Here is a 25216-nt window from a genome sequence, read left to right as displayed (position 1 = left end):
GTAGCCCCTATTATTGTGTATTCAACGTTGCTGTACTCCAAATAGTGGTGTGCTAGTTCTATATAAGACTGTCACTAAGTGAGATCTCTACTAACCTTGTATGTGTGGGTAAATATACCAACATCCAGCAATAACATTTATGAAAATTGGAAATATAACATAATTATATTATACTGAGCATACCATATACGATCCATCAGATTTAGTATGAGTTATACATCACAAAATGCTCGTGTCCTAAATTAACATTTGTGAAAATATTGGAAATATCCTATACGATCCATCAGGTTTATTATAAGTTATACATCACAACATGCTCGTGTCCTAATGATAACCTCTATATTCGGTCGTTACTCTAAGGATGGTTGAGAGCGCTGATGTATCACCCAATCTATCATCAATACTAGAGGTAACAAGATAGATCATATCTATCATTTAATCCCGTAGGCTGCATTGTCTGCAAATGTTTGATCCAATACAACTCTCGTTGTAGGAGTCTCTGTCTATTGTCAGTACCAGATTTGATTTGCACTTTCTCTATGATAAGAAACCTTATTTGGGAAATATTATGATTGGCTTCCTTCCAATGAGTGGCAAGTGGTGAAGATAAATGCTGGTTACGTATTCTGCTCTTATGCTCAGTCAGTCGAGTTTTTATCTTCCGCTCAGTTTTGCCGACATACATTTTGCCACATGGGCACTTGATCCCATATACCACATTTTGAGCGTTACAATCACTAGTATGTCTCAATCTTATAGTTTCACCAGTGGTTGGATGTGTCAAGGTGTTACCAGGAATTATATTGTTACAATGTATACAGTTTTGACATCGTACATTTCCTTTGTGGTCGATGTTGCTGTTGTCTAGTATAGGACGTTTCAATATTTGTCTAATATTTGGCCCTCTTGTGTAGGCATGCATTGGTTCTTGCAAAAATATACCATTGAAGTCATTCTCTGAGGACAAAAGTTCCCATCTTTGGTTGATGATCTGTTTTATTCTTACTGACGCTGTAGTGTACTTTGACACAAAGACCATTCTTTCCTGACGAACTGGAGTTTTTAGTTGTAGCAATGTATGTCTTGGTAATGATTTGACCCTCTCTTTGCTATGTTCCACTACTTCCATGGGGTATCCACGTTCTTGATATCTCTGAGCAAACCTTTCAATGTTAGCTTCTGATGTTGTATTTTGTGAACAAATTCTCTTGATACGGATAAATTGAGATAATGGTAAGTTCCGCTTTAATGACCCTGGGTGAAAACTGGTATAGTGCAGTGAACACTTATTAAGGATGTTATACCACTTCTCCATAAATTTTTCGTTAAGGTTAAATCGAAAAAGCATAGGTTTGATCGACAATCTCAGCCCTCTGGGAATCCGCTTGGCTTTGTGATATTGCACCAATGTAGATGCATGCATTCTCTGATTTAACTGCCGTCTAGTTAAATATTCAAGTTGTTTCAATTGCTGGCTTATAGAGCCCCCATGTGCATCCATTGTCCGTACTTCTTGAATCATTGAATAAATTTTATCAGCCTGTTCTGTTGTATAAGCCATTGTGCTGGCCCTATTATCTGTCATTGCTGTGATATTATCGAACTGCATTTTGGCGTTGGGTGCTACCCCTCACGTGACTCAGATGGATTTTTTGGATGTGAGGATACACAAAGGGTCGAATGGTTTTATTACAGAACTCTATACCAAGTCCACAGACCGTAATAGTGCACTGCACTATACCAGTTTTCACCCAGGGTCATTAAAGCGGAACTTACCATTATCTCAATTTATCCGTATCAAGAGAATTTGTTCACAAAATACAACATCAGAAGCTAACATTGAAAGGTTTGCTCAGAGATATCAAGAACGTGGATACCCCATGGAAGTAGTGGAACATAGCAAAGAGAGGGTCAAATCATTACCAAGACATACATTGCTACAACTAAAAACTCCAGTTCGTCAGGAAAGAATGGTCTTTGTGTCAAAGTACACTACAGCGTCAGTAAGAATAAAACAGATCATCAACCAAAGATGGGAACTTTTGTCCTCAGAGAAGGACTTCAATGGTATATTTTTGCAACAACCAATGCATGCCTACACAAGAGGGCCAAATATTAGACAAATATTGAAACGTCCTATACTAGACAACAGCAACATCGACCACAAAGGAAATGTACGATGTCAAAACTGTATACATTGTAACAATATAATTCCTGGTAACACCTTGACACATCCAACCACTGGTGAAACTATAAGATTGAGACATACTAGTGATTGTAACGCTCAAAATGTGGTATATGGGATCAAGTGCCCATGTGGCAAAATGTATGTCGGCAAAACTGAACGGAAGATAAAAACTCGACTGACTGAGCATAAGAGCAGAATACGTAACCAGCATTTATCTTCACCACTTGCCACTCATTGGAAGGAAGCCAATCATAATATTTCCCAAATAAGGTTTCTTATCATAGAGAAAGTGCAAATCAAATCTGGTACTGACAATAGACAGAGACTCCTACAACGAGAGTTGTATTGGATCAAACATTTGCAGACAATGCAGCCTACGGGATTAAATGATAGATATGATCTATCTTGTTACCTCTAGTATTGATGATAGATTGGGTGATACATCAGCACTCTCAACCATCCTTAGAGTAACGACCGAATATAGAGGTTATCATTAGGACACGAGCATGTTGTGATGTATAACTTATAATAAACCTGATGGATCGTATAGGATATTTCCAATATTTTCACAAATGTTAATTTAGGACACGAGCATTTTGTGATGTATAACTCATACTAAATCTGATGGATCGTATATGGTATGCTCAGTATAATATAATTATGTTATATTTCCAATTTTCATAAATGTTATTGCTGGATGTTGGTATATTTACCCACACATACAAGGTTAGTAGAGATCTCACTTAGTGACAGTCTTATATAGAACTAGCACACCACTATTTGGAGTACAGCAACGTTGAATACGCAATAATAGGGGCTACATTTCTTGATTAATAAAGGACCTTAATAGTCACGTTTTTAGTAATAAACTTGCATTAGGACTAAGTCCGATCGCATAGGCATTGGTCTTAATTTTTCGGGAGATTTGCAGCTTTTAATCTCGAACGCACGTAACATCATGTATTACATTTGCATCCCTACACAAATAGTGCATACCTATCTATTAATTTGGAATTGGTGTATCTGTTCAGGATTCCTTAACATCACAACATGGCGCTGTGCAGCGCATATCGTTTTAGTAACACGCAGAGGCTAGTGTCCGTCGTTTGTGTTTAGTCCTCGGCGTGTAGTGCAGCTTGGTATATACGAGTGAGACGCCGGAAAACATTGAACCACCTATACGCGAGCAGTCTATTTTGAAATACCGTCGGCAGCATATACAGGTATTTTTTTTATTCCGTGGTAACAGTTTAAACCTACCACGTTACCTTTTTGATTTTTTAATATATTCGCTCGTTTTCAAATATATTCGCTCGTTTTTTTGTAGGAAGAACATAAAAACATCTAGAGGTACGTTTTCATTGATTTTTTCATCTGAACGTTCTCCCGTATAACATTTCTATAATCATGACTAAATGCATTGTCATGCGGTTATAGGTCGTCATAATCCACCAAGACAAGGTAGGGTTTTGTCTACTTATTTTTTCGTCCTCAGAGACCCAGTAGCGTTTATATTAACGACTGGTTGTTTACAATCTCTTTCCTCAGAATTACATATCACATAAAGCACTGGGTAAGTTAGCAGCCATTTGGTTTTTTGCAGGCATCGTTGTGATAGCATGATCCTCTAGGTGTAACACGAGGTGTCTTAATTCTTATTTTTCAGCTGACTTATAACGTATACAATCTAAAAGGTATGAAACAGGATTTTTTCAACATATTAACCCCCATGGCACACATGTCATTATCACAATACATTTACATATTTTGTTGTTCCCTTTTTTACAGATTAGCCCCTGATGAAGGCACAATTGGGTGCCGAAATGCATTGGGCAGCCACTATTACAATGTTGAAATGTTAAGATGTATAATGTGGATTGAGCACCAAATGTTCTGTTAGCAAACATTGTATATATGAAAACATTGGTGGAAGGAGTTTATTATACATTGTATGAAGAATTTGAAAAGTGATATGAGTTGTTCATTCGGAAGAAATCAGATTATGATATTAAATAACTGATTGACAATAGTATATTGAGTTGATATTGTATAATTTTTTAAGGTGTAGGATAACACCATGTGTACAGTGCGCAACTAGATGTGAGCTCATCACATCAAAACCAGTCTAATTCTTTACAGGCGTGACAAACCTGATTAGTTGCAGCACCATTAGATTAGATTGCAGATATTGGATCAAATAGGAGTGCTCCCCCACAAACCTTTAAACATGGTATGAGATAGATACATTTCCCATGGTTGTGCAACTGGGTGCCCCATTAGTTATGTTCACATGTTCCATGAAGAAGTTGTGACCTGATTGGCTCCAACCGAAGAAGAAGAACGCAGAAAATGTTTATAGGAGATACAACAATATTTTCTTAGTATAGCAGCAGGCTTACCTTACTCCTAGCAGGAGCAGATCCTGTTATGATTTTACTTGGGGAAGATCTTTCGTGAACTCTGCAGATTGTCTTGCTTTTGGTTTTTCGAACTTCATGCTTGAATAACTATACTTTTTTCCCCATGAATCCTAAATTGGTTCAAATGATGCGGACACTTTTCTTTTAGAATGTACCTTTGCTGCTCTGTTTTTTTTTTTTAGAGTAGGGAAGTCCCTTAATGGAAATTATACTGTTCTTGTTTTGCATTTTGTATTTCTTTATGATCTGTATTATGTGCTACCTGATATACTTAGGCCGATTGATGAACAAATCTTTAAGTTCTGCTTACTTTATAAATTGCCTAGCATTACCATTAAAAATTCTTGAGCATCCTGCTGAACATGTTGAGAAAACACTAGTAACCCAGTACATGTATCCGCCTTTTAGATCTTTCTGCAGATCTGTTGGTTGTAACTTGCCTGTCTTTGGCTCCATATGAACTATAGCCTGAAATGGAAGTATATTTGGATAACAATTCACTCATAAATATTTAAGCCTTCAAGTGGTTCTGGAATGGCAATTAGCTTGTAATGCACAGCTCTAGCACTCATTTTATTATCAACTAAGTTATCTCACCTATCATTATTTTCTTTTTCACTTTTCAAACACAAGTCAACAGTCTGTGTTTGAATCTTGTAGTGAGTGTGTCGACAACACATACAAACATACTCTTCATTTTCCATAGAGCCCTATGCTGGACAAAATAAATGAAACTGCTCATCATCAAAAACCTTTTCTACCTATGCCACAGTACCATACTAAAGTGCTCTATTCAGTTCTCCTGAACATAAAGCAGGAATTTTCACATAGTATGACCTCCTAACTAAAGTTTGCATTGCATTGTTGAGAGGTGTACAGCTGACATCCTGAAATGATGAAAGATGCTTTGCCACACAAACTTTGATAAACAAGGTACTGAGGGCCCTCTAAATGTATATGCTTTCTAACCTTGCAAAGATCCAATCATTGTAAAGTACTTAATTTGTATTTTAAACATTGAATTGGAAAGTTACGTAGAAATATTCTTAGTATATCAATGGATTGTTGTTGAATACTACAACAACTACTACAATTCCATTTGTATACAGGGCCTGACTAACATAACATAACAAATGTGTTTGTAAAGCTCACGTTCACCCGGAGGTATCTTGGCCCTGAATAACAGATGTTTATTGGTACCCATCTCAATAGACAACACCTTCCCTGTACGTCTTTTGCAAAAACGTGTTCTCCATTTCTAAACACCATTACCTTTTCTCTATAGGAGTGCCATACTTCATTTCATAACATCGTCCTCTTTAATCAATAGCATGAACTAATGTGTTTTCCTGGAGATGGCTTTCTTTATTAAAGAAAGGCTCTGTAGTCGAAGTGCATATCCATTCTCCACTAAAAACTGTATAAAAGTTAGTTCTATTGACGAATCCTTTCTTCTGGTTCTGCCTCCTCATGTACAACACTATTTTGTCAAGAGTCTTCATTCTATTTATAATCAAATGAAAACAAACTTCTTTAGAGGAAAGGCCTTATCAGCTACTCCCTCAACTTGTTCTTTCTGTTTCAGTGCCTCTTTCCTAGTTGTACACTTCATCATATTTCTCAGTAGATTTACAATCACTCTATTACGAAACATCCTGGCTCTGATTTCCTTAAACTGCTTCTTTCTCCTGGTTAAAGTGTCTACATCTTTGCTACATTCTTTCCTGTTCTTGAAAGATAGATTTTGTCCAATCTTATTCATTCTCATAGTTTGGCTTTTACTTTCATTATTTTGTAATCTTTGATGGTGTCCACATATATTTTGAAGACATGACTTTTTCTTCTTACCAGTAGCTCTTTTTTCTTTCACCACTTTTTCTTTATTTTTCCCATTTTATGTCTCAATTTGCTGAGATACTGTAGTTGCTTCAGTTGCTTTTACCTCTGAAGTTTTGTAGGTATTCTAACTATCTGCAGTTATGTAGATATTTTTCTGTAAAAAAAATAAGTATATTTAAATTTTTCCTCTAGGCAAAGAACCAAGTACTTTACTATTGACTTACATATAATACAAAAACAGTTTTTATGTTATGTTGCAGTTTTAAATCTACAGATGAAGCTAGCTATATAACTACATGCACTTACTTCAATATACCAATCCCAAAGCAAAATACAAAACTTTATTTTTTTAGCTTTTAACATTATTTAACCGTCTCCTGCATCACAGCTGCACCATATATCAGTTCTCACTTATACATGGTGAAAGACCAGTTTATACAGTGTCTCAACACGGTAAATCCAAAAAAGACAACATAAGAGCTATTTGTGCACCTCTCTACCACTGTGTCAGTGGTGTATTTAATATTGCAGTACTTTTCTACTTAAATATATCACATTTAAATTTTGGGAAATAGTGCTTATAAAAATATGCATAGTGCTTTCTATCGGAGCATATAGCGTACTAATTCTTTTGAGTACACGCAAAGAGTGTGTGACACCTTGGATATATAATTCACCAGATGGTTCTAAAACTTGTAAATACATGTGTTTGTGGTTGAATACATGAATACTCCTTGGATGATTGAATGAGTGCATAGGTAGTACCTACATTATTCGCTGAGGATACAGGAAGTGCCTTGATGATCCCCTGAGTATATGAGATTTCCATGGGTCGTCCCATATCTGCATAGTTACTGCCTGCATGTTTGCATGAGCATATTACTGTTATCTGGGTGTTTGGATGATTGCACGAGTAGTTTCTGAATGATTAGATAAGTGCATGGATAATTCCTCAATAATTCAATACATGCATAGATAATGGTTGGATGAATAAATGAGTGCAACTCTAGTGTCTAGATGATTGCAGCAGGGCATGCATAGTATATAGGTGATTTATAGGGTGCACATAGTTCATATGTGATTGTTTAAGTGCATACCTACACCTGACAGATTGGATGAGTATATGAGTAGTGTTTCAGTAATTGGATGAGTGCATGGCTGCTGTCCATGTGTTTTTAGTTGAGTCAACAAGTAGTACCTGGGTATTTGAATAAGTACATGGTTAGTGTCTGGATTATTTAATGAGTGCATCAGTAGTGCCTGGCTGATTAGATGAGTGCATGACTAGAGTCTAAATGATTGCATGAGTCCATTGTTAAAGCTTGAGTGATTGGAAGAAAGCAAGTGTACTACTGGGGTGATTGTATTAGTGCAACAGTATTGCCTCAGTAATTGAATGAGTGCATAGGTACTGGATGGGTGATAGGTTCACTGCAATGGCACTGCCTGCGTAATTGGTGCAGGGGTTGTGCTGTAGTATTTCAATGAGTGCATAGGTTGTAAGTGGGTGTTTGATGAGTGCATGGACTGTGCCTGGGTGTTTGAATGACTGCAGAGGTACAGCATTGTTGGTTGTATAAATGAATGGTTAGTTGGAGTGATTGGACGAATGCATGGGTAGTGCCTGCATAGTTCACTGACTGCATAATTAGTGCTTGTATGATTGCAAGAGTGCATATGTAGTGGCTAGGAAATCAAACAAGTATATAGGCAGTGCATGAGTGATTTGATTAATGCCTGAGTAGTGGCTAAGTGATTGGATAAGTGTCTGAGTTGTGCCTGGCTTACCGTGAAAGAACTTCTATTGCTGTTAGATACATAACAGCTGTGTCTATATCTATGACTCATTGTGTAAGTCCTTTTGTCAGTATGAAACTACCTGTTATGGTGTATCAATCCTTTTCTACTGAACTATGTGTGAGTGAAGTCTAGATATCACACTTGAGATATAGCTGGATACATGGCTCTCTAGGAGCTTATATTTCTCTGTTACTCAGCATGCATATACGTCAGTAAGCTTCTAAAACAGAAGATTTTTTCAAAGCACAAAACCTTTTTTAATGGCATGCCTATATCATTTCTCTAATATTTCATGTGTCTTTCAAACATATATTCAGCATTTCTCAAAGAAAAGTTACACACCAAGTGAAGCTATGACAGGAACTGTCAAGAGACATTCTGCACTATTAACCTCCTCAATTTTAAACAGAGCATATTTAAAGAAATGCACCACCCTCACCATATACATGAAATGTTCAACAGCCTTAAAGAACATAGTTCACCAAGTAAACATATATGTGATTTCTTAATAGATATACACTTTCAGGCCATCTTTTCAAAAACATATATATCTCTACATCCTTAAGTAAACTTAAGAGTCTCATCGTACATATAACTATCTGCAACCAGAAAACCATATCTCATCAGCTACACATATGCAAACCAGTCATAATAGTTAAAAACCACATTGTCAAACATTTTCTAATGCATACTCAATAAGTATTACTAGTTTATAATTCATGTACAGGCACTGCACATTTTTGTATCTTTTATTCATGACTACACTAGTCCTGTTTAATAATATGACTAAAAGTACTACTATTCCCAGAATGCAAATAACAAAGACCTGTCTGTTCTTCACATGATGCTTAGACATTTAAAACATTGTTATTTTGAAAGGCATTGCTCATGGTAACATTCAACAGTACTGACATCTTAAACACATACCTTCTGCCAGATACAGTTCATCTGATGTATTTTTTTCATATCACTGTGATACTTTTTTTTATCAATCCCCCATATACATGTTCATTTCTAATATACATTTTTTAAATAATGAAAAGGTTATGTACATACCAGTGAATTGAGTTTGCACATTACATTGTTGTTTTAGCTATTTCTAGATAGTTTTGACACTGTTAAGATTTGTAAAAACGAAGCACAAAAATGGTACACCACTCTCATAAAAAGCAGCTATACAATGGCAACCACTTCAATTTTCCAGCCTGTGAACATTAGAAAGGCAGCAAATGAAATCATGTCTTTCATTTTAGACTACTCTATCTCCACTTGTGAATGGTTAGCATCTGTTAACCCTTTCTTCTCTTTCAAAATGAGGTTCCTGTCTCCGCAATATTTTTGTGATCATTGTGGAGTAATCGCCAAAAAATAAATGGGAGTCCAAACCGATATTTAGCTACAGTTTAAAAAAAAAATGTAAATACTGCACAACAGTTTATTACATAGTCCTGAGTTGGAAATGAAAGTTTACCATTTCTTAAATTGGGTTACAACTCCTCAGCTTAAAGAAATGTTCTGTCTCTTTAACACTCTTCCCCCTCAATATACTCTTAGCTCAGTGTACCTAGCAACCCAGTGGAACCAGTTGGTCACAACTGAACAGCACATTCTAGAAGGAACATACTACTTCCAAATGAGATACAGCAGGTGTCGTTTACTCCACAGATTCAAAGCATATCCATGTCTGTATTACATTTCCTTTTTTAAACAACAGCGAATATTAGGACTTCTATATATTGCATCCAACACACTGCCTAATTTTATTCACAGCATCCAATGAAATATATCTTTTTTTAAATAAAAAAAATAAAACTCCTTTATTTTAACTGCTTTTCATTTAGAAAACTACCTCATTCAGCTCCAGCCTTCTCCTGGCTGCTATTGCTCCTTCACTTCAAAATGCTTAGAGTGTGGATTGTTGGCCACAACTATGTCTATTGGGCTAAAGAGGCTGCAAAAAGAGAGGTATTGGCAGGGACTTGGGTTTGCCAAATGTGGAGATTACTTGGTTTGGCCAGAGAGGGTTAAAGTTTTATCAGTTGCTCACTTTGGTTAAAACCATTGTGGATTGCCGAGCTCCTCGCCTTACCTCATGAATGTGCACTGTGGTGGCAATGACCTAGACACATTGACTGGGATAGGGCTGGAAATCCTAATAAAAATACCTTTGGAGAACTGATGTCACATTTCCCTCACACTGTCTTGGGGTACTCTAATTTATGCAAAAGGCAGAAATAGAAGTGGTCGAATCAATTCTGCCTACAGATTGACAAAACTAGGAAACATTTTAATAAAGATGTTTCTGTATTTCTCAGAGACCCTAACATCGGCTCAATCAATAACATCAACCTGCGTATTGACATGCATGGAATTTTAGAAATGATGGCATGCACTTTATGAAGGCAACAGGGTATTTCTAAGTAACCTGGAACTCTGCAGCTGGTCTTATGTTTAGCTGTCATATACACACAATCAAGACAAAGGCTCTTGTCAGAGCCAAATTACAAAACAATGTACAAAGTTCCCCAGGTGGGGTGGTGAAAAGCCAGAGTGTGTCGAGTGGAGCGTGAAAAGCAGAGTAAAAGAAAAAGTCAAAGAAGGGGAATATCCCTTGTTGGAACTAGAACCCTCACACATCCAGCAAGCTAGATGTCATGCTTCATCATATGGGTTCTGCTCCTCGTCAGACTGGCGCTGCAATGTCTGACGGCCACCCGTAAAGGGGCTCTTTATCGGAGATCTTTTGTTCCAGCCATATGGTGCATGCGGGTGTGAGGGAAGAAAAGGAGTGTAGTCGTAAGAGAGTGGTGAATTAAAAAAGGTGGGTCAGTCCACAATTAATTTTATTTGTGTGGCTAACGCCCTTAGTTTAAAATGGTGGGAGGGGAGATATGTGCTAGGGAAGTACAAAGCAAAATACCTACAACCCCCTGGTCAGGTCAACATGTTTCTTGCCAGGATGGCAATTCGTCAGGACCTATGTGAGACGTACTACACAGTGAAAAAATTGGTGTTCATACAACCTTAAACCTTGAGGTCGTATTAGGGCAGGCAAAGAGGTCCTGCTGAGTAGGAGTGACCTAGAAGGACGTGCATAATAAAACAATGATTGAGGTTCTATTGTACATGGTCACACCAACAAAACGCTCAAAGACACACTCGTGACTGTAAGGGACAGTGACTGCAAATGACTGCACAGGGATTGACAGATACCTTTACAAAGGGAACAGACATTGACAATGCAGTGTTGTAGATAAGTTTATGAAGACGCTAAACAAGAGGAAAGTGAGGTGCCCAGTGTCAGATCTTACCCTAAGGGAGATCCGAAGGTGCTCCGCAGTCTGCTCTAGTGGGACCTGCACGTATAGGTCAGCAACCTAAAAAAAGGGGGGAGAGCGTCGATATGGAGCATAAGGTGTCACTCGCCAGTGTGACGGTAATAACCCGGATTGGGTCAAGACTCATAGAGTGGAAATTGCCGATGGGGTAGAGTTGAACCAGGCAGGTCATTAGCGCGCCAAAACAGTCACGCGGAAACAAGTGAACCTGAGGCTTAAACGTACGTCAAAGTGAGCACCCAAACACCGGATCGGCGCAGGCTGTCCCCGTGCACCCAAAGGAGGATCGTTGGAGAGCAGGTACTGGCCACGGTCAAAACTGCGTTCAGGGCACAACAAAAACATACGCAAGAGTGTGCCAACAGAGACAAACCTCGCGTCCAAGGGACTGCGTCGGATCACCGTAGGTAAGTGATCGCCCCCCGTCCCATCGGCAATACCGCACCCGGCATGTCTCGAAGCCGGCTGGGATCACGAGGCGGGAGCATGTAGCAGAAAATTCCAAGCAGACTTACCCGGTTGGCGTGCGGTCAACGCCGTTAACACCTACCCCCACCGTCTGGTCAGGACAGAGCAGCTGGTGAAGCAGCCGTCGTCCATACGGAGTATAAGTAGTTCCTGTCTCTCCAAGTCCGCGTGCGGGCGGGGCTTCAACGGGGGGCTGCGCATGCGTCGGAGTGGAGTGCTCCAGAATGCTACAATGAAGCCGTCAGTGGTGCCAGTAGCACAAAAGAGGCCACCATCTTGGGTGCGGGTGGGCAGTGGATTCATTGCACCGTGTAGTTGAAGTAACAGCATGGAGTACAGATTTAATGCAACAGTGTCGACCATGGAATCGAGTCACCCTTGTACCTGAAATATTGTTATTTTTTTATAAAGATCCTTTTTTTTGGTTTTTGAAAATGTTTGTGATGATGTCGCATTTGGTTGCGAATATGTTGTGAAATCGCAAAACAAAAGCAGACATTCAACGGCCACCAACACATGCAAAAATAATAACAAAAAATTCATTATAAACATTGCACAACACAGATTTCTATATGCATGGTTCTTCAAAAAACATATTTAAACTCATGTTTTTAAACTAAGTTTGTTTAAAAACAATCTTTAAAACCTATTTTCCATTTTTGCCTTTATTCAGGGCGTTGTGACAACATCGGTAAACGCAACAATAGCGCCTATTTCATAATGCACACATATTACAGTAGTTTACACACTAATGGCTTATTACTGTATTCTCAAAAGTCATGTTTTTCTAGTGAGTTTTTATAAAAACCACCTCTAAAACCTATTTTCAGTGGTTGCAGTGATGCAGAGTCGCATTGATATTGGTAACTGTGATGATTGAACCTTTTTTTACAGACTAGGGGGTTTATTACTGTACACTCTAAACTTATTTTTTTGTGAGTTTCTATAAAAACCATCTCTAAAACCTATTTTTCATTTTTGCTGTGTTACTGGGAGTTGTGATGATGTCGGTACCTGTAACCATCGCAACTACGTCGCAAAAATGCAAAGCAAAAGCAGGAATTCAATAGCTTTCACTCCAGCAAAAAAATACAACTATATAGTTCATTCTAACCATCACACTAGATAAATCACTATCTAAATAACTCTATAAAAACATTTATCAATCTCTCAATATCTCTATCACCGTGTTTATTAATGATTCACTGGTTTATGTGAATGGTTGTATAAGTCTCCAAGTGGGTCTGTGACTGGCTGCATGAGTCCCTCAGCGGGTCTATAAGTCGGTGCAAAAGTCTCTGAGTGAGTTTATGAGTGGATACATGAGTCTTTGAGTGAGTTTGTGAAGGTGTATAAGTCTCTCACTGGGTATGTGAGTGGGTGTGTGAGTATCTCAGTGGGTATGTAAATGGGTGCATGCGTTGGGAATGTGAATAGGTACATGAGTCTCTGACTGGATCTATGAGTGGATGCATAAGTGTCTGAGTGGGTCTGTGAGTGGGTATATCAGTCTTCGACTGGGGCTGTACCTGGGTGCATGATTCTATGAGTGGATCTGTGAGTGGATGCATCAATCTTTCAGTGGGTGTGTGCCCGGAAGCATAAGTCTCTCAGTGGGACTGTGAGTGATTGCATGAGTGTCTGAGTTGGTTTGTGTCTGTATGTATGAGTCTCTGAGTGGGTCTGTGAATGAGTGTAAAAGTCTCTGACTATGTACGTGACTGGGCACATGAGTCTCAGAGTATATCTGTGAGTGGGTGTGAGTGTCTGAGTGGGTCAGTTAGTGGGTATATGAGTCTCTGAGTGGGTCTATGACTGGGTGTATAAGAATCTGACTATGTATGTGAGTAGGCGCATGAGTCTCTGACTGTATCTGTGAGTAGGTGCATGAGGTTCTGAATGCTTATGTGAGTACACACATGGATCTATGACTGGTTATGGGACTGGATGCGTCAGTGTGTGAGTGTGTATGTGAAGGGGTGTATAAATGTCTGAGTGAGTTTGAGAGTGTGAGATGAGTCTGTGACAGTGACCTGCGAATGTGTACAAATATATATTTGTTTTATATTTCCACCAATATTCGCAGAGTTGCATCAATATTTGCGACATCCCAACAATGGTACACAGGGGCCAAGGTCGTGGCATAGTTGCAAATATTGTGTGCGATAACTTGTGTCACTAATACCCCCATTTCTCAAACATGTGGTCAGAGTATCTCCACCCTGACCCCTTATGTTATTACACCTGATCTGCCTGAGCACTATAATGCCCCCACCCCTCCCAAACATTTGCCACAGACTTTCTGCCTCCAAGGTCTGCAGAAGGGGCAATAGCTCCTCATCTGCCCCGGGGGTCAGAGAGTTCAGCAGGCACCAGGGATTGTTATTTCTTTAAAATAAAATTAGGGTTGGGACTGCCCACAATGGGCATGCCAATGCCCCAACCTCTAAAAACAACAGTTGATGGACAGAATGCAGAACAATGTCATACATTCACCCCAATACAGAGATCTGGGCCTAAATCCATCATTTTTTTGCACTCTACACCACCCCAGTTCAGACATGGCCATATGCAAATCAGCCTTGACCCTGTGCCTCATGGGAACAGTCCAGCCCGAACTGCCAAGCCATGTCTTCCCTGGACCGGAATCAAGCATCCTAGGACCGGTTTCTGGCTATCAGCCGTCATCAGCCAGGATAGCTTGACTCCAGTGGTGTGGAGAGCACAGGACTCACATCTGAGCATACCCGTCCCACTCGGGGTGACAAATGCAAAAACAACAGTTGATGGACAGAATGCAGAACAATGTCATACATTCACCCCAGTACAGAGATCTGGGCCTAAATGGGAAGATGGTGATTTCAGCACCACAAACCTTTTGTTGATACTATTTGCAGGAAATAAACCAGATGATTTCTTCTGCAGCCCTTTTATCCCATTTTTCCCCCCAAAAAACATATTTAGTTGTATTTTGCCTAGTTGCTCTGTCCCCTCCAGGGAATCCACAAACCCCTAGTAAATTAAGAATTCTCAGGATATTGGAAGAAAAGGACGCAAATGTGGCATGGATACCTTATGTGGACAAAATGTTATGGGGGTCTAAGCGCGAACTAGTCAAAAAAGGGCGTGGCACAGGGGGGGGAAGGCCTGGGTGTGGGTTCATGGGTTGGTTCGAATCACATCTTCGTCATCCGTGTTGTAAATAAAGATGGATCCTCAGAGTTATACGTTATAGGTTTATTTGGCTTAGTTACAGGTTACAAGTAGCGCCCCACCAGGAGCAGTATCCTTGCTGCTCAGCCCACTCTCATCAACTGACTCTTCCCAAGCACAAACACACAACAACATTCCAATGACTCCACACGCTGGATGAGCAGCAGGGAACATAGATCTATGGAGGTTGCATAGTAGCCAAGACAAGTCACAACTCAGTGCTGCTCTGAAAAGCATGGAAGGGATTTGACAAAATTAAATACTGTTTGGATTTCTTTGAATATGTGCCAAATCATGACAGAAGATGTTGTATGGTGGAGGTAACATTAATAATATGATGAGAGGCATGAAAGGTATGGGCAATGAGAGAGGCTTACTAGAGAAGAGAGAGGGATTTTTCTCACATGAAAAATGTTTCCCTTTCCATCAGTCTGCAGAGAAAAATCACATGTACAAAACCCTATTTTGCAATTCGGTAACCTATTATCGAATTGCAAAATGGGTTAGCGATTCGGTATTAAGAAGGGGAAGGACAAGGGCTTCACTTCCTAATAGTGACATGCAAGGGTGTGCATGAATGTTTTGCAACAGGAATGCAATTGCAAAACCTTCGCATTTCACCAACTTCAAGTTGGTGGTAACCGATTTGCAAATGAGAAGGGGTTCCCAAGTGGCCCCTTTCCCTTTGTGAATGTATGTGGACATTTTTTTTAAGAGCAGGCAGTGACCCCACGGACCTGTATTCCTTGAAAGAAAATGGTCTGCAAAAAACCAAAGTTGCTTTATTTAAAAGCAAACACAGACATGGTAGTCTGCTGTCCCCATCAGGCCATCATTCTTTGTGTTTTTTAGAGCTTCTCAATGGGTTGCAAATTGCGAACTACCTCATGAATTTTAATGAGGTAGGACAATTGCAACCCACTGGGAATCTCAAATAGTGTTAAAAACACTGTAGTACATAACTGTTTGTGATTTCACAATGGCGAATTGCAGAAATGCGCAATTAGGAAATCGCAAACGGGAATCTTTGTACATGGGGCCCTTAGTTTTGAGTGAGAATCCAGCTTTCTTGTCTGTGCTGCTCTTCTACAATCATAGATGCAATGCCAACATGTTATGCCTTTCAACTCTGCTTGTGGGAATTGGGGTGTGCTAAAAGCCAATGGAAATTGAATTGGATAAAATGCACTGTCACTGACTAATTGTTGGCATGTGTTATATCTTGATTCCCTTTTTGTAGTTATAATATCTTTACTCCCCTGACAAGCCTGATGCTATCTTTCCTGATGCAGCATTAGATCACCCTCCCTGAAAATATTCTAAACCTCCAAACACTGGATTGATCAAAATTGGTTTTAACTGAATGCCCTCTGTAAAATTGTAATTTCTCCCTCCTTTGATGATCTGGGTCAAAAAGGTTGAAGGTTGGGTTGGACGATTGGTAGTTTTCCGCAGGCTACCAAGGATTTTTATTTTAGTTCTTGCCTTTCTCATCAAAGCTTTCTTAGTCAAACACATGTTGGTAATGGTGTGGTACTGATGCACTAGGGCAAGGAGGGAAAATTCGCTCTTGCAGCTTGTTGGATACTAAAATACACCAATAGTCAGACCTCAGTGGGCCCACAAACCTCTGGGCTCTTTCTGCCATTGCACCTGTTGCCGCAATTATGATGCTCCAGGACCGCAGTGCTTAACCCGAGGTCCATGTACCCACAGGGGTCTGTGGCACCTAATCTGGGGGTCTGTGAATGTTCAGAAAACAATATCTAACAATTGTAAACGTATCTATAAATGACAAGGGATTCTAAAGGAGGAGCTAACAATTATGTTTGTATCCTGTCCTTGATTTGTGGGAGCAGAGTGGTGTTACGGCCAGAGGTGCGGATTTTAAAAATGCGGAACCAGGTTCAGGTCTTAGTGTTTGTGCAACATTCTGTGATTCTGGGCGAATCACTTAATCTGCCTGTGCCTAAATATATGAATTTGACAATGTGTAATGCCCTGATTACTTACTGCTAATTACTCTTAGTCCTACGTGTCTCCGTCACAGTGATTATGTCTTGAGGAGGCATTGTAGATGTTATCTACCATGTTAGAGAAAACATGGGGATTCCTCTGTAAAGCATCCTTTACTTCCCCAGTTCCGGAAATCGTCTTGCCTGGGTCTTCCCATTCACCATTTTTTTCTGAATGCTGTGAAAAATGAATGGAGGTACCCTGAGAAGATTGCTATTCCTCTGTATTTTGAAGCTGTACCCTCTTTAAAAGATGGATATGAAATTGCCGGACACAGTTCATGTTGACGAATGAAACCAAGTCCTTGGCACACATAAGAGAATAATACAGAGAAAGGTATCAATACAGTTTAGGAAATGTTGTAAGTCAAGGTCAATTGTTCTTGCAGGTAGAATGTTACTTTGTCTTTAATTCATTTTTTTCATTTGTGCAAAAGAACCTAGCCAACACGTGTTTCGTCGCATTGGAAAATAATTCAGCTACTCCCTCAGGGCTGAATATCGGAGAAAAAAGAACTTGGTAGTCGCTCCGCCAGTGATAATTCCGACCGGCTGGTCAAGGTAAAGTTCCAAAATAATTGACTGTTTTGAGAGTAAAGATGCACCACAGTAATGGTGATCCGGTGGTTGGTGGTGCTGTGAAGTTTCTAAAAACAATCGTTAGGTCGTTACTGGAAAATGGATCTTCAGAGAGTGCGCTGTGGTTATTCACGGCAGCATGTGTCAAGTTCCAAGTGCGGACAGTTCATGTTGACCCAGTTTTCGTACGTTTAGTCAGCAGGTCATCCATGGCAGAGGATGACACTGCCTTAAAGAAAGTTTTTTCAGGATCTCAAGTGGCTGTCAGAGCAGGAGTTTACAATGCCTACAGAATGCTATCCCTGATTACTGATCTGAAGTTTCTTTTTCAGATTGTTTAACAGAGGGGGGCTGTTTTTCTTCTTTGTAATCTTTTCAACATTAAATGTATCTGTTATTTCATTTGATGTTGTCAGATCAGCAGCTTTTGTGGATGGCCATTCTATTACAGCCAGATGTAACCTGTACCTGAAGGATTGTAATACTGATGCAGTTCCACGCGCTACAGGACTCAGGATGCCATTTGAGGGATCAAGGTTGTTTCGTGTTGAGTTGGAGGAGAGACTGCATTGTTTGTTTAGAGAAAGGAAACTATTTTCTTCTTTCAGGGGGGAGTCATCAAGATCTTTGTTTTGAGATGGAAATCACTTCAGCAACAATCAATGAAGCAATCCTCTGATCAATCTTTCAAGAACCAACGCAACTCTTCCTACTTTTGGTCAGTTTGAAAGCAGAACCAAGACTTGGGTTCCAAGCCACAGAATTCCTGACTAGGCCAAGACTTCGCAATCATTGCAGGTCGGAGGTCAGATAAAGGTATTTTTTTCAGGTGGCAGAAAATCATGAAAGTCTCTGTCAGACCCCTTTAAGGAAGGCCATGAGTAATACAAGAGCTAATAAGCCGAACCATGGTCGTGGAACCCTTTTACTCCTGATGTCCATGGACCAGACCTACTATGGATCTTGAGCAATTGGGCTAAGTAACCCGTCTGCACTTGACTCTCAGTGGTAGCTGGGAACGAGCAGTCAAAAGCTTCCTCGGGAGGGAAGTGTAGATATAGGTAAGTGAGTACAACTCATAACACAAAGTGTACGCATTACAAAACAGTAAATCAGTGTCCAGTCTAATACTATTTTATTTCAAACTCTACACATTCAAAGGAATAACAACAACAATATCACAATTCCCTTGAGGTCAGGGCTCTAGTAGTTGTCAGGCTAACCCCTTTCTCATCCTCTTTATTATATCGAGGTCGGGGTTATTCTCCATTCACTGGTGGCTGCATCCAGAGAATGCTTACTAAGAGGTCACACTCAGAAGTTCCCCTCTGACTCCTTAGGAATTAGTCAAAAGCGTATATGATGCTACAGCACCATTATCAGCGAGTCCCCTGCCCCCACAAGCTCAGTTCAAGTTAGTGCTCCTGAGTCCTGATTCTGTTGGGTAAAGTCAAACTGCTTGAGGTTCACGTGGCACCATCTGGGAGGCAGAGGCCCTCTCCTCTTAGCTTTGCTACTGGTTCTTTCCAGTAATTGGAGCTGCTCTCGCTCAGCAAACCTGAAGTGAGTCACTCTTCTGATCATGGGGGGAGAGGAATCAGATCCTCGGCTCCTGACTGGAACCTAGAGAGGTGAGGTCCTTGTGGTCCTTGATGAATCAGTCAGGGGCAGGTCTCAAAGTAACCACGACAACCCCCTTCTCACCTGGACCAACATAAACGACGACAACACCATCAAAATCATGAGCACCATCCACTCCGGCTCCCCATCAGACCCGTGCCCCCACCACATCTTCAACGAAGCCAGCGCCACCATCGCACCCCACCTCCGCAAAGCCATCAACATCTCCTTCAAGACCGTAACCTACAATGCCCTGCTCAAGAAGCCCAAAACTGACCTCAAGGACCTCAAGAACTTCCGGCCCATCTCCCTGCTCCAGTTCACGGCAAAGGTCATCGAGAAAACTGTGAACGAACAGCTGACCCGATACCTAGAGGAAAACAATATCCTGGACCCATCCCAGTCCACTTTACGCAGCAACTACAGCACCGAAACGGCCCTTTTCGCCGCCACCGGCGACATCAGGGCCCTGCTGAACAACGGCGAGATCGCGACCCTCATCCTCCTGGACCTGTCAGCCACCTTCGACACTGTCTGCCACCGCACCATACGCACCCGCTTCCAAGGCGCAGGAATCTGAGGCAAAGCACTGGACTGGACCACCTCCTTCCTCTCCGGTAGAACACAAAGCGTCCGCCTCCCTCCCTTCTGATCCGCAGCCACCAAGATCATCTGTGGTGTACCCCAAGGATCCTCCCTCAACCCAACACTGTTCAACATCTACATGGCCCCACTCACCCATGTCGCCAGATTGCACGACCTCAACATCATCTCCTATGCAGACGACACACAACTGATCCTCTCCCTCACCAAGGACCCTCTCACCGCCAAAACCAACCTCCACAAAGGTATGAAAGCCGTTGCCAAATGGATGAAGAACAGCCATCTGAAGCTGAGCTCAGACAAGACAGAGTTCCTCATCCTAGGCTCCACACCTTCTGCCTGGGACTACTCCTGGTGGCCGACCACCCTAGGAGCAGCTCCAACACCCACCGACCACGCACGCAACCAGGAATTCATCCTCGACTCTACACTCACCATGACCAAGCAAGTCAACACCATCTCATCCTCCTGCTTTAACACCCTCCGCATGATCCAAAAGATCTACAAATGGATCCCCACCAACACCAGAAGAACGGTCACCCAGACCCTCGTCAGCAGCAGACTGGACTACGGAAACACCCTCTACGCGGGAACCCCGGCCAAACTGCTGAAACGACTACAACGCATTCAGAACGCTTCTGCCCGCCTGATCCTCGACATACCTAGCCACAGCCACATCACGCCCCACCTGAGACCTGCATTGGCTTCCCGTCAACAAGAGGATCACCTTCAGGCTCCTCACCCACGCACACAAAGCTCTCCACCACGCCGGACCAGCATACCTCAACAAACGGATCAGCTTCTACACCCCGAACCGCCAGCTCTGCTCCGCCGACCTTGCCCTTGCCTCCGTCCCCCGCATCAGGAGAGCAACCACGGGCGGCAGATCTTTCTCCTACCTAGCCGCCAAGTCCTGGAACACCCTCCCCATCAGCCTACGGCAAACCAAAGACCTACTAACCTTCAGGAGGCTACTCAAGACCTGGCTGTTCGAACAGTAGCAGCACCCCCCTCAAGCGCCTTGAGAACCTCACGGGTGAGTAGCGCGCTTTACAAATATCTTGATTGATTTATTGAAAGTATGGGCTTGTCCCGCTGGTCACAACTGCAATCTTTTCCGTCCAGGCAACAACCTGGACTTTTAGACAAAGTGGTACTGGAAGCTCCTACTTGCTTAGGGGATTGTTGCTAACTCTCCGTCTTGGCACAGACTCTTCTGCTGTGTTTGCCCTCATCACAGTGACCCCTGGTGGCATACAGGGTCACTGCATCAAGACGGTGCGGGCCTGGCACTTTCCAGCAATGCCCTCCTTACATGGCTCAGATCACAGCGGCCCTCTCATGGCATACGGGGGCCACCTTGCCATTCCTTCACGTGAGCAATGACCTGATCGGTGCACAGTTGTTCTCCTCACATCTTGCGCAGGGAGTCCTCTTTGTAGGGCTCCCCACTGAACCTCACTCCCTGCAATGCTCTCCTCTTCCTCACAGGGCACACTGGTATTGGCAAGCAGGCAGGCACTGGTTCTCCAGGCCCCGGGGCAGGGGATCTTGGTTCCCTCGCCCAGCAAGGAGACTAGAATGTCTTTGCACACATTCCTGGCCATAGGCAGAAGTCTTGCAGAGTTTCCCCTCCTCACACTGCCTATCTGGCTGCTTGGCAGATGACAACGTTTGGAGTCTTAACCTCTCCTTCTTATAGTTCATTTCCAGACAACAAATATGGTTTAGGATCTGAATCTTTGAAGTTTTATGTTCTTTCTCCTTCAAAGGATGTCTGTCACAGCAGGTAGAACTCAGAAGCTGATTGACCCACAACACAATTGATGGGAGTGACCAGAGTTCACACCTGGAAGTCAGCCATAGTGATATGTGTAGCAAAAGGTTAATCCCTGGCAGTCAGTCCTACTCTTTAGGATTCCTTTATCAGCCCCACCTCCTTCCTGTGAAGTGTTCAGGTTAGTTTCTTGTGATCTATCACTGAATGAAAGAGCAACCTTTTGAAGAGTAAAGCAGGAGTCTCTTCCTTCTATCTTTGTGTCCCACCCAGCTCTCAGGAAAGCAGCACTACACAAATCTGTTTGGGGAGGGTCCTCTCCTCCCTATGTCTTCTCTCAGGCAGACCTGACCTTGCCAAAATGGAACCTGGGGTCCTCTATGTAATGTTTTATGCAGACTCACTTGTAGTCAGTGTACACTCACTGCACAGTTACTCTCCACTACTGTTACCTCCATGCATTGTGCCACTACCAACACACATACATGCAGCACAAATATTCAGTCTGCATGCACTGCTCATTACTGTAGTATTTCTGAACTGTATGAGTGTGCTTTATTTACAAACACACACATACACACTGGCAGCACACAGACACTCACCATGTGGACGCTGCACAACATTTCATATATTTCACTTCACTAATGCACACACAAACCCAGCACATACCCCCTTTTTGGCACGCACTGCACAGCACTACAACTCTTGTGCAATGTATTCCTCACTGTGTGCAGGCATTCAGGCATGCATACACCAGTGCATAACAAGCCACACATGTAATGCACAATACTGCGCTATCCCTGTACTTTACCTCTACAAGGCACTCTTACATCAAGCTCAGAGTCGCTATTCCTGCTCTGCGCAGCACTCCACATCTGCCTGATGTAGGCCAAGGGTAAGCTATGTACACAGCAGCAGAACTTTTAAAAAGCTGAGTGGAGACTGTAGACCCCTCTTCAATGAAACTGGATAAAAAGGACCTGCTCACTACTACTGATGACTGCACAGTATGCTGTAACCACCGTGCGTATGCTACTTAATTCTTGGTGTAGGTGGTAGCCTTTCCACCTCTGTGAGGCTAGCCATTTTAGTGCCCCTCCCATTCCAACAAGACCGCAATCTGTGAGACGGACCTAAGCCATGGCGTACATGCATGATCCATGTTTATCTATGGCAAAAAATTATCATTAAAGATCCAGACAACAGTACAGTTGAGCCTTTAGGGCATGGATACAAGTCTCCAATCATGCAGAGGATGTTTCCATGCCAACAGACACCCTTTCTAGATCAGGACACAGTGAACCAACTCCTAACCTGTAGAAGTTGGGTGGTCAGAGTGGTTTAACTGGTGGGAAAGTCTGTCAGAACTCCTGTGACTCAATCCGGTTCTGTGCTCCACTACAAAGTCTAACCCTTGCAAGGAAATAGATCATCGCAATAACTTGGGATTCTCTCACTTCAAAGCCATCAACCATTTTAGCTGCTTATGATTTGTCTGCACTACAAACTTAGTGGCAGACATATATGGGCGGAACATACACAAGGCCCACACCATGACTAAGCACTCCTTCTCAATAGTCGCTCAGTTTTGCTCTTTGGGTAGTAAATTCCTGCTAATAAAACTACCTGACACTCTCTTCCTTTATCATACAGTTAAGCTAACACCGCTCTAACTCCTTGGTCAGAGACATCCGTCTGTACAAAGAAAGGCTGACTTTACTCAGGTGCTTTCAGTACTGGTGCAGTGCATAGTGTCTTCTTCAGTTCCTAAAGCTCCTTTGACACTCAGCAGCCCATATTACTTTCCAGGGCTGCTTCCTAGAGGTCAAAGCAGTCAATGGAACAACTATCCTCCAGTAGTTGGCTACGACATTCCTGCATTACCTGGCGAGTCCTAAAAAGGCCCTCACTTCAGTCTAGGTAGTTGGCACATCCTACTCCATTACAGACTGAATCTTGTCATCCAACAGGTGAATCTTCCCGTTCCCCACCTCATGCCCTAGGTAGAATAGAGAGGACTGCTCCACCTGACACTTGGTTGTCTTGATGGTCAACATTCAGAGGCGGCTGCCTTGTACAGAGGGCGGTGGCATTGCCTCCAGTATCCTTACCAACACCTGTTCCAGGGGCCTCAAGTGGTCCTTCCATGAATTACTGAACAGTACAATATCATCCAAGTAGGCCACACACAACTCTTCAAACCCAGCAAGAACAAGGTTCACCAGGTGCTGAAAAGTGGGAGAAGCATTTTTCAGCCCAAAGGGGTATCACCTTAAACTGAAATATCCCCTCTGGTGTAGAAAATTCAGTCTTCTCCTTGGCATTTGGTGCCAAAGTGGTCTGCCACTGTCCACTGGTCAGATTGAAGGTGCTGAAGTGCTTTGTAGCAACGAACCGCTCCACAAGTTCATCCGCTCAAGGGATTGGATGGGCATCAGTTTTGGTTACCTCATTCGGGGCTCGCTAGACCACACAGAAGTGTAAGTCAGTAGACCCTGGCTTTAATACTTGAACCACAGGACTAGACCAAGGACTACAAGATGTCTCAATGACTCCCAGGTCCAACATTTTGGCAACGTATGGCTTAATGCATCCCTGAACCTGGTCAGACATTCTGTACATTTGTCCCATCACTGGCAGACTATCAAACTTGTCTGCATCATTTACACAGACAGGTGTCAACCCTGGAGTCATCAAGAAGAGGTTGACAAACTGTCTCAACACCTGTCTACATTCTCTCTGATGCTCAGGCGCTCACTCGGGCTAACTGAACCCCTTCCACAGTGCTATTCTTCATGTCACTATGCAGCAAATTAGGGAGAGGGTCATCGTATTCTTCAACTTCCTCTGCCATAGCGATGACATTCACTAGGTAGTCTCCACATAAGGCTTGAGCCTGTTCACATGGCACAGGACCTTGGGTTCCCTTATGGCTTTTGTGTCCACCAAGTAGTTTACTTCAGACACTTTCTGAACTAATTTATATGGGACACATCATTTGTCTTCAAAAGCTCCGGTACAAGTAGGTATGAGCATAAACACCTCCTTGACTTTCTGATACACAAGAAGCATAGCTTTCTGATCATACCATCACTTCATCAGCGCTTGGCTTGCCTGAAGGTTTTCATTTCCCTAACTCATGAATTGCACCAGCAACACCTCTGAATTGCACCATCAATTTCCTGAGACCAATCACATATTCCACCTCATCCTTCTGTGGAGACTCTGAGGTTCCCACACCCTTCTCTTACAAGGGCGAGAGGACCCCGCACCGGGTGTCCATACAGAAGTTCAAAGGGACTGAACCTTATTCCCTTCTTCGGAATCTCTCAGTAGGCAAACAAGAGAGATGGCAG

The sequence above is a fragment of the Lissotriton helveticus genome, chromosome 10 (assembly GCF_964261635.1).
Source record: "Lissotriton helveticus chromosome 10, aLisHel1.1, whole genome shotgun sequence".
Taxonomy (NCBI): domain Eukaryota; kingdom Metazoa; phylum Chordata; class Amphibia; order Caudata; family Salamandridae; genus Lissotriton; species Lissotriton helveticus.
This window is presented reverse-complemented; position numbering follows the sequence as displayed.